The sequence below is a fragment of the Poromitra crassiceps genome, assembly GCF_964638095.1.
Source record: "Poromitra crassiceps genome assembly, chromosome: 3".
Classification (NCBI taxonomy): Eukaryota; Metazoa; Chordata; class Actinopteri; order Beryciformes; family Melamphaidae; genus Poromitra; species Poromitra crassiceps.
The window spans coordinates 60,752,351-60,763,395 of NC_139625.1; the positions used below are offsets into that span (position 1 = coordinate 60,752,351).

Here is an 11,045-nt window from a genome sequence, read left to right on the forward strand (position 1 = left end):
ACACATATCAGACCATACCTACAAACACTTGAAATGCTTTTAAATTCACGGCTTTCTAGCGATGATCTCGAAAACCAACACTGAATGGGATCTGGTTATCAGCTTAAAGGAGATGTGTGAGACGGATTGGTTTCTGGCCTCTTGTTTATGTTTTGTTTTTAGCCAGGAGTAAGTGACCATGAAGAGCGCCGCCTACTATTGGTCAGTGATCATGATCACTGGACAGGCGACCTGTCAATCACGCCCCAAAGCATCGTCTGCTTTATCGTCTATTTTACTCTAAACTTTTTACTTCGTGGCGCAGTGGTAGTGCTGTCGCCTCACAGCTAGAAGCTTTGATTCCCACCTGGGATGCTGTGTCCCCCCCATGTCCTCAGTGCCTAGTGCCCAGGTGGGCTATCTCGTCAAAAGGCCCTTTCTGTGTGGACTTTGCATGTTCTCCCCGTGCTCCCCTGCAGTTTCGTCCATATAACATCAATATGGACCCCCACTAAAAACATGCAGAAGATGGTCACCTGACATATGGACCCCCACTAAAAACATGCAGAAGATGGTCACCTGACATATGGACCCCCACTAAAAACATGCAGAAGATCGTCCCCTGACAAATGGACCCCCACTAAAAACATGCAGAAGATGGTCACCTGACATATGGACCCCCACTAAAAACATGCAGAAGATGGTCACCTGACATATGGACCCCCACTAAAAACATGCAGAAGATGGTCACCTGACATATGGACCCCCACTAAAAACATGCAGAAGATGGTCACCTGACATATGGACCCCCACTAAAAACATGCAGAAGATGGTCACCTGACATATGGACCCCCACTAAAAACATGCAGAAGATGGTCACCTGACATATGGACCCCCACTAAAAACATGCAGAAGATGGTCACCTGACATATGGACCCCCACTAAAAACATGCAGAAGATGGTCACCTGACATATGGACCCCCACTAAAAACATGCAGAAGATGGTCACCTGACATATGGACCCCCACTAAAAACATGCAGAAGATGGTCACCTGACATATGGACCCCCACTAAAAACATGCAGAAGACCGTCACCTGACATATGGACCCCCACTAAAAACATGCAGAAGATGGTCACCTGACATATGGACCCCCACTAATAAAGATGGGCTTGTCCGTCCACTGTTTGTTTGTTTGTTGTTTATTAAATAGGAGCATCATTTACAAACTGAACACAATTCATTGAAGAAGACTTGAAACTAACGGTTGAGACCATAAACTCATTAGGAAAGTGTTTACTGAGGTCATAAATCAAGTGAGAAGTCGGGTAATGTTCCCATCGACTTCTATACAATCAGCATTATTTTCTCCAGCCATAGACTGTATAAAAGGGTGAGTTATATAAAACCAAAACCATAAGACCATAAGGCTGTAAAAGCGTATTTCTGCTGCAAAGTCGGGCATTGTGGGGGTGAATGGGGAATGAGGAGCCATTTTGGAGCCAGCCTCAAGTGGCCATTCGGGGAACTGCCGTTTTTGGTACTTCCACGTTGGCCTCATTTTTCAGAAGCAAAGGTTGGGGCTTGGTTTGGGCACACACACACACACACACACACACACACACACACACACACACCAGTGTTAATTTTGTCGACAAAAACTATGACGAAAAATGTTAGTCAACTACCTTTTCCCCCAAGACTAAGACAAGACTAAAATGTTCAGACTTTTACTTTCTTTGACTAAGACGAGACTAAAATACTCAAACTTTTAGTCGACTAAAACTTGACTAAACAAAAAGAGGATGAGGTTGACTAAATCTGATCAAAACTAACAAGCACATTTGTCACAGGATTACGACTACGACTAAATAAAAAAATGGACGAGAAAATTAACACTAATTATAGACTGCTTTTCCCCCTCAATGCAGCAGTTCAGTTTCTTGTGCTGCAGCATCATAGATGTAGCTGACATTTAGCTGTCTTAAAAACACATGTAAACAGGAAATAAAATATTGGAACAAAAATAAAAATAAACCAATGATCCAGAGAGGATACAACAGTATACCAAAGCAACGTTGACTTGCAGGCACAATCAGGTGTTTAGGTATGTCTATGTAAAGAGCTTTAATCCGCAGAAATAACAGACAATGTTGAAACTATGGGTTTGTCCGTGGCGTCCTCCCTTAAGACGTTTATTTAGGCCTAGCAGTCTGGACCCCAACCCTTAATCCTCCAGCAGACACACCTGGAAAGAAGAGTATAAAAGAGCAGGACCAAGCAGACTCAAGCATCAAGCTGCAAGCAGTCTCTCCACAGCATCTCCAGGAACCCTGCAGAGAAGACAAGAAGCTACCAGACAGAAACCTGAAGATGAATCCCTCTCTCGGCCTCCTGCTGCTGCTGCTGATCGGCCTCTCTCAGGCTAAGGAGGAAGCCTCCAGGGACCCAGAGGCCGACACGATGGACACCGGCAGCAGGATCTTGGCCACAAACAACGGCTCCAGTGAGTTCCTGCTGGAGGGCGACTTGGTGGCCCCCACAACGAGAAACGCCATGAAGTGTTGGAGCAACAGCTGCCTCTGGAAGAAAGCCGGCGGCAAGGTGACCGTCCCCTTCATAGTGAGCAGTGTCTTCTCCAGGTCGGCCAAGCAGGCGATCGACAGAGGCATGAAGTCCTTCCACAGCAGCACCTGCATCCGCTTCGTTCCCCGTACAAACGAACGCGACTACATCAGCGTGGAGAGCAGAGGCGGCTGCTTCTCATCCCTGGGCAGAGTGGGAGGCAGGCAGACCGTCTCTCTCGCCCAGCAGGGCTGCGTCTACCACGGTGTCATCCAGCACGAGTTCCTCCATGCTCTGGGCTTCTATCACGAGCACACCAGGAGTGACCGCGACCAGTATGTCCGCATCAACTTCCAGTACGTTAACCCGCGGACAAAACACAACTTCCAGAAGCAGAACACCAACAACCAGAACACTCCCTACGACTACTCCTCCGTCATGCACTATCCGAGAACAGCCTTCACCACCCAATACGGGCAGGACACCATCACCCCCATCCCCAACCCTAATGTCCGGATCGGCCAGAGGCAGGGCATGTCCCGCATCGACATCCAGAGGGTCAACAAGATCTACAGCTGCTAAGAACATTACAGAAGGTTCTTAGGTTGTCTTTACTTTAATCTGTGTCCGAGGGCTAAACTGTGTGTCTATGAGACCAATCAACAACACAAACAATTGTAAACACTGAAATAATAATAAAAAGGCTTATCCCTGGTCACCAACATTAGTACTTTTTTAACCTGTTATTGATCTCATTAACGACAGTCAAGCTGACACTGCTAACATATGGTAGTTGATTTTGGCAAGTTCGATTTGAGGGCTTTTACTTTTAATTACCATACGACCAGTGACACCAATTATTGAATGAACATATACAGGTCTAGTGGTTTTTGTCAATGTCACTGTTGTAATGTTGTTGTAATGTTTGGCAATACAGGGTGTCCAAACTAATGTTCAGTCACAAATCTTTAATGGGGGTGTCTGGGTAGTGTAGAGATAAAAGCACTCGCATACTGGCGGTCCGGGTAGTGTAGCGGTAAAGTCCCTGCCTATCAACACGAGGGGCACAGGTTCGCATCCTCGTGGTACCTCCGGCTTGGTCGGGCGTCCATACAGGCACAATTGACTCGTGTGTGTCTGTGGGAGGGAAGCCGGTTTGAAGGTTTTTGTCCTGGTCGCTGCACTAGCACCTCCTCTGGTCGGTCGGGGGGCCTGTTCAGAGGGAAGGGAACTGGTTGGAATATCGTGATCCTCCCACGTGCTACGTCCTACCGGTGAGGCTCCAGCTGTTACTGCTCATGTCTCGGAGGAAGCATGGTGCTAGTTTTGGCTCTCCCCAGATCAGCAGAGGGGGTGGAGCAACGACCAGGACAGCAGGGGGAATTGGCCAAGTACAATTGGGGGGAAAATGGGAGAAAAAATATGAATGCTGTCAGGCCGACGGTGTCCGAGGAAAATGCAACAGAAAGACATACATACATACAGACAGACAGTAGTTACAACAGAACCCGCCCAGTCTTAGCTAAGGGTCTTATCTACCGGTATATGTGTATGAGGCATTGTGTTCCCAAAATGTACAGCTACTTGCTTGTTTACGTCATTATATCCAGAGACGTCTGAGCGCTTTCCACACAGCCCAGCCAGCCTCCCTCCATTCTCTCCTCAGCTGCGGACTGAGCAGGGACTGTAAATACGGTGAACTTGTCATTGCTACAGGCATAAGCCGACACTGGCCCGGGTGGGCAGAGTCACCATTAGCTACTTTCACTGGGAAAGAGTTGCCAACACTGCTTCGAATGACCATTACTAGTGCAAGCGCATCAGCAGATTCAACAGTTTTCATTGACTAAAACTAAACTAAAATGTGAACAGTTTTCGTTGACTAAAACTAGACTAAAATACTTATGGTTTTATTTGACTAAAATTAGACTAAAATGCTCAAACTTTTAGTCGACTAAAACTTGACTAAATAAAAACAGGATGAGGTTGACTAAATATGATAAAAACTAACAAGGACATTTGACGTGGGACTAAGACTAAGACTAAATAAAAAAATAGCTGACAAAATTAACACTAACACACACACACACACACACACACTCTCTCTCTCTCTCTCTCTCTCTCTCTCTCTCTCTCTCTTTCCACCCCATAGGGCCTAGTTCCTCATTGCGCGGCTCGCGAGACGCTGGTGGCTCTCGAAGCTTTAGTTGACGGCTCTAAGAAATTGCACAAAACATTTTCTTTTCTTTTTTTTTTTAGATTTTTTTTTTTTTTTTTTTTCTGCTCTCCCCAAAATTTCAATAAACCTTTATGGCATATTATTACAATACAACAATACTGGTGTTGACAGTAATAGAAGGTGCCAAATCATTCAAAACAATAAGCATTTTGCTTTTAGGAGTATTGTGCCAGCGTGCAGCGCTGTTCCAAAACGTGTCAACGTGTGTCGTTGCCTGGGAAACGCACATCCCATAATACAACTGTTCGCATCGCATCCCATAATAGTATGATGATACTTGGGATGCCATTGCGAACATAGATGTGAACAGGTTAGCTAAAACTTCAGCGTCGCCAGTGACGGCCCCCACCGTTGCGGTCGGGGTACGTTTCGAAATCCCTCCAGGCCTGAAAGATTTTCTAGGGGAAACTGGTCTATATATGTGTGTGTGTGTGTGTGTGTGTGTGTATGTGTGTGTGGAAAACAATAAAACAAAAAAAAATGGTAGGCAGATGTGCTTGGTTGGGGTGGCTTAAAAAAAGTGGCTCTCCTATTGACTTTGTCCTGCCAGTGCGGCTCTCATCGAAGAAATAGTGAGGATCACTGCCATAGGGTCAGAGCAGGTCAGAGAGAATACAGACGCATGGACAACTTTGATGCAAACTCATGCAAATAATCCCGTCATGCTTCAACATCACCTGGCAACTTCCCTCCCAAAATTTGCATGCAATTGCAAGAGTTTCGTTTTTAATGCGTAATGGTTTCTGAGAACATTTCACCAGACAAGGAAGGATCTACATCTCCATCCGTCTCACACACACACACACACACACACACACACACACACACACACACAGACACAAACACGCACACACACACACACACAAACACGCACGCACACACAAACACAAACACAAAAAACACATGCACACACGCACACACGCACACAAACACGCACACCGAATCATCTCGCCTGACAGCACCCCTCCCCCTCTCTGGAAGTAGGTGAAGAGATCAAATCAAAGTGTGAGTGCTCTGAGATCTCGCCTTATTTTATATCTGACTCCTGTCTGTACGGATGGTTTAAGTTGCTTAACCTCGCCCTGGCCTAGTACACTCACACACACACACACACACACACACACACACACACACACACACACACACACACACACACACACCTCCCACACACACACACACCTCCCCTTCCACGGGGCAAATTTATCCGACGAGCCACTAATCCTGCTGGCCCAGATACGGGCCGCGATCCGCCCCGCTGCTCCACATGATGTTATGTTGTTATCCCAATGACTGCAACCGTACACACACACACATACACACACACACACACACACACACACACACACACACACTTCTACCCCCGTCATGGACTGCCTGCATCACATGACCTCGGGCCAGTCACGTGACGCAGGGGCTGCACCTGCGACCTACTGCAGTGATTCTCAACCTATGTACCCCTAATTTAGTATATGTGCCACGGACCCCCATTTGATGTGATTTTGTCTCTTGAACTCAAATCTGAAATATATAGTTTTATTGTTATTTGATTTGGTCCAGAATTCAATGCCTTCTCTATACTTCTTGTGTGAGTTTAATAATTGGTCAGTTCGCTGGGGACCCCGTGGAACCCCCTCAAGGACCCCCGGTGGCCCCCGGACCCCACATTGAGAACCACACTGACCTACTGTATACTGTACTGAACCGCAGCACGGCCATGCAGCAATGTGGGAAGAGAGCTGTGTGTCTCATCTAGGCAGCACGCCATGACTCACTAGTGTGGAGAGAGAAAACAAAAAGGCAAAGCAGGGTGGGCGCATCTCCACCACCACCATCATCATCATCATCATCATCATCATCCTCACTGCAGAGGCAGGGGAAAGGAGAATGGCGTGACCCCCCCCCACCGCCAGTTGCAGGTTTGTATTGATGCCTATTTTGTGCCTGTGTGGGCTGGCTGTGATCAGATGCATGGACCGTTCACACACGGCGGGGATGGAGGTAACGCCTTGAGCTCCGTGCATCGCCGCATCGCCATGGCAACAGGTCTCCTCTCTTGTTGAGGCTGATTCCGACACACTGGAGTCGCCGTGGGGGTGGGGGGTAGGGGTGGGGGGGGGGGGGGGGGGGGTCGGTGTGTAGAAGGAGGCATGTTGAAGGAATTTATTTTTTGTCTCTCAAAGGCCTTAATCAAGACCAGGTTACGCAATGGCATCAGCTGTTGTGATCATTCTCAGCACAGTGCAAACAGGATATACCGTGCAAGGCAGCTGGATTCACAAGATCACGATCGCGCGAGAAATCCATCTTGTCGTTCTCCACGCTATTGGTTTAACAGTAGTGGGCCGGACCAATCAGCGTCCAGAGGCAGCTACAGACGGGATTTAGGTGTGACGTCAGCGAGAAGCCAGCCCTCGATAGATGGTGATAGACACATGGTTCATCCAATCACATGCCAGGCATTTTTTGAACACACCTGCCCTTTTCAAAACAGTTTCCAAAGACGAGGTCCCAGATGGTTCTGTGTAACAAACCATCTGGCAGTGTCAGTTTACACATATACATGAGTGATTTGGTAAAGAACAGTTGACACATATACATGACTGATGTGGTAAAGAACAGGTATAAAGAAAGCACTCACATTTCACTATTCCACCAGTCATAATAATAATAATAATCTTAGTTTATATAGCACCTTTCAAAGCACAAAGCACTTTATAAAGGCTAAAGAAAATCCTAAAATCAACAGCAAAATCAATAAACTAGGCAGAATCATTCGTGTGAGATCAAATATATAGCAATAAAATTGGGTTTTATGAAGTGATTTTAACATATTTAGCAGCCTGAACGTCTCAGGCAGGTTGATCCAAAGTCTAGGACATTACGTCATTTAGCAGACGCTTTTGTCCAAAGCGACTTACAATATCACAATTTGTCAACAGTACAGAGGAGCACTGATGATGGCAAAAAAACGTTCGCCTCTTTCGTTTTCAATCAAAGTTTTGGAATAGCGATCTGGTTCATCTAGTTATTTTACTGAGGCAAGAATACACAGTATAATAAAAGCATGTTACCAGTACAACAGTGTTGATCCACACCCATTAGTGAATTTAACACTTTTAGATTGATTTTAACGCCTCATCCCATAGCCATCTCAGTTCCCTATCAACACTTTTCAACTCCAAATAACTGCCACTGAAAGATCAACACTTATTAACCCATGCAGGAAAATTGGCTGTTGTTCTGAGTTTGACTGTTTTCTCTGTTTTGTATATATGTGTGACAGGGGGGTAACACGCTTATCTAGTGTGCTATATCATATATCATAATACTGTATTATGTAATAGATAATCTATCTCAATTTCTTATTAAATGTTAAATAGCATTCATGTTGTCCACCTATGACCTAATTCCTGGTGGTTCCTCCCTGACCTAATTGTATTTATTTAGCTTTTCAATGGTTCTTCATTAGGAAGTACGTAATTAATCTGTGTTTCATTGGGACAGTTGAGACATGAACTTTTCCACCAACAAGAACAAAATACTTGTGGGAAACACTGAACCCTTGTGCATTTTTGGCATGAAAACGGTTTGAAGATATTAGAGAATATCGGCATACAATATATCAGCTATCAGCTGTTTCATACATAATTCATGTATATTAATACATAAACTGGAAATATATCAGTTAAAATGACATTTTATGGCTTGTGTTGAACTAACCCCAGCCTGTTAGTGTTCCAGGATTTTTATTAAAGTGTTGGTATAGGCTACTGTTACTGTAATTAGGTCAGTGGGCCCTGCTTTGCCGCTGAGGGTTGTCTCTCTGGTCATATTGTTTCACAGTGAATCACTCTCTTTCAACATCTGCAGCCCTGCAGAGTCTGTCTCCCTCGTGTTACACAGACAGACAGCATCCAGTCTGCCAAGCAGCACAGCCAATCAGCAGGAGAGGACACAGGAGAGATATGAGGTTTCACATGCGGGGCCAGCAGGGAAGACGAGGAGCAGCGAACGGAGCTAACTCAGGAGAGGAGAGGAGAATAATGATGAAGAGGAGCGGGGGAGATGTGATGAGAGGAGCAGATGCGATGCCCGGATGAAAGATGGGAGGATGATGGTGGCGATGATGAGACGAAAGGAAGGAGCGCTCGGGGGGGATAAACGAGTTGAAATAAGAGTTTACGATGGCGTCCTGGAGGACAGACACCCCCTCCTTTCTCCTCACACTAAATCATGTCACTTGGCTACATCCTGTCTGTTCTCAACTTCTCACCGGCCTGCAGGCAATAAACAGCCCTGCTGCCTTATTGCAAACAGATGTTATGAATGGGAGAGAGACAGAGAGACAGAGAGAGAGAGAGAGAGAGAGAGAGAGACATAGAGGAGGAGGGGCAGAGAAAGAGGCAGAAGCACAGACATGGATAGTGATAGAAATGGCAGACATACAGGAGACGATATGTAAGAAAACCCCTCTGTGGCCTTAATGAGACAAAAGCTGGATGCTACTGATTTGTGTGTGTGTGAGAGAGAGAGAGAGAGAGAGAGAGAGAGAGAGACCTGTCAGGACGTTCATGCACACCATACAACAAGATTTTGGCCAGACTGAGCTGCACACTGTCCCAAACAGGAAGGCAACTAAAGGTGCGCTCACACTGTTTTCTTTGGTCAGTCGTTTGAAGATCTTTCCAGAAATATTCATGTTGGAGTTTTGAGGGTTGAATCATCTGTTTGAAATACTCACTGATGGCATTTCAGATTCAAATTTCAAATTCCCCCTTCAGTTCTCACAACATGCACCATAGCCTACATGGTAGAGTCCCTGCCTACCAACACGAGGGTCGCAGGTTTGAGCCCCCGTGTTACCTCCGGCTTGGTCGGGCATCCATACAGGCACAATTGGCCGTGTCTGTAGGTGGGGAGCCGGATTGAGGGGGGAGGGGAACTGGGGGGAATAATGATCCTCCCCTGCGCTACATCCTGCCGGTGAAACTCCTCACTAGTTGTGTTTCCATTAGACTCAGAAATGCGCAAAATCTAAATATCGCAATATAAATTGGGTAATGGAAACACGTAATTTCGAAAAACCTCCCAAATATCGCAAAACGTTTTTGCGCTCTCATGAGGTGGTTTTTCAGACGTGTCGATATAGCAGTTTATCGCAAACGTGTAATGGAAACACAACTACTGTCAGGTGAAAAGAAGCGGCTGGTGACTGCACATGTATTGGAGGAAGCATGTGCTAGTCTATGGGAATTGGGGAGAAAACGTGGGGGAAAATCCCCAAAAACGTTATCATAAATAACAAAAAACATGCACCATACACAACAGTAATTGTCTTCCGTGTGTGAAGCGTGTCTCGGCCTGTATAATCCACAGTAAGGTGACAGATCACTTCCTGTTAATCCAATTAGTGTTGTCACAGTTTTCGGTACTTCGGTACCTGTTTTTGCATGGTACAGAGGGTATCGATTTTTTATTTTTATTTTTTATTCAATAAACAATACTTGAGGGCTACATGCCACTGGTGTTGCACTGTCTGCACTCACTGCCATACAGAGTTGAATGTAAGAAGTAAGCAGAAGCACATTGTTTTGTTTTAAAGTTGAAGGCTACATGCCCTTTGTTCATTGGAAATGGTTGCATACTTTAATAAAGGAGAATAATGTTGAAGAAATATCAGTCTGTTTTTTTATCGTGGTACCAAAATTGGTACCGAGTACCGTGGAAATTCACTAGTACCGGTACCAACTACTGAATTATTGGTACCGTGACATCACTAAATCCAATCAGCATCAACTCTCACATGAGAAGTTGATGCTGGGAGAGGATGAGCTAAGGTGAGATGAGCTAAGGTGTCCCGCTGGTCCACAAACCAGGCAGTCAGGCAATCACTCTGCAAAGACTTTTAAAGGAGAATTCCACTCAAATCGACTTCTGTCCCGCAGCCACTCCACAACCACAACAGAAGGTTTTCCTGGAATATCCCCAGTGACTCACCATGACATTTTTTGAGCCATCATGGCGACATTATAGGACCACATTCCCCTTGATAATTAGAAAATTAGGGTAAAATCCATGTAGAAAAAACAATAAAAGCTTGGGAAATGGTACCAAACTGTCCACAGAATAACAACTTTAGAAGTCTTTTAGATTACTGAATTAGTTACAGAGAGAGAAAGAGAGAGAGAGAGAGAGAGAGAGAGAGACAGAGACACACATGCACGCACGCACGCACGCACGCACACACACACACACACACACAC

At 45.6% G+C, this 11,045-nt stretch overlaps 1 pseudogene across 1 annotated transcript; it reads left to right on the top strand.

Moving 5' to 3' along the window:
* Nucleotides 1-2,351: 2,351 nt before the first annotated feature.
* Nucleotides 2,352-3,125, top strand: LOC310772655 (high choriolytic enzyme 1 pseudogene; annotated as a pseudogene). Its single transcript has one exon. The product of its transcript is annotated as a high choriolytic enzyme 1 pseudogene (transcript).
* Nucleotides 3,126-11,045: the final 7,920 nt, after the last annotated feature.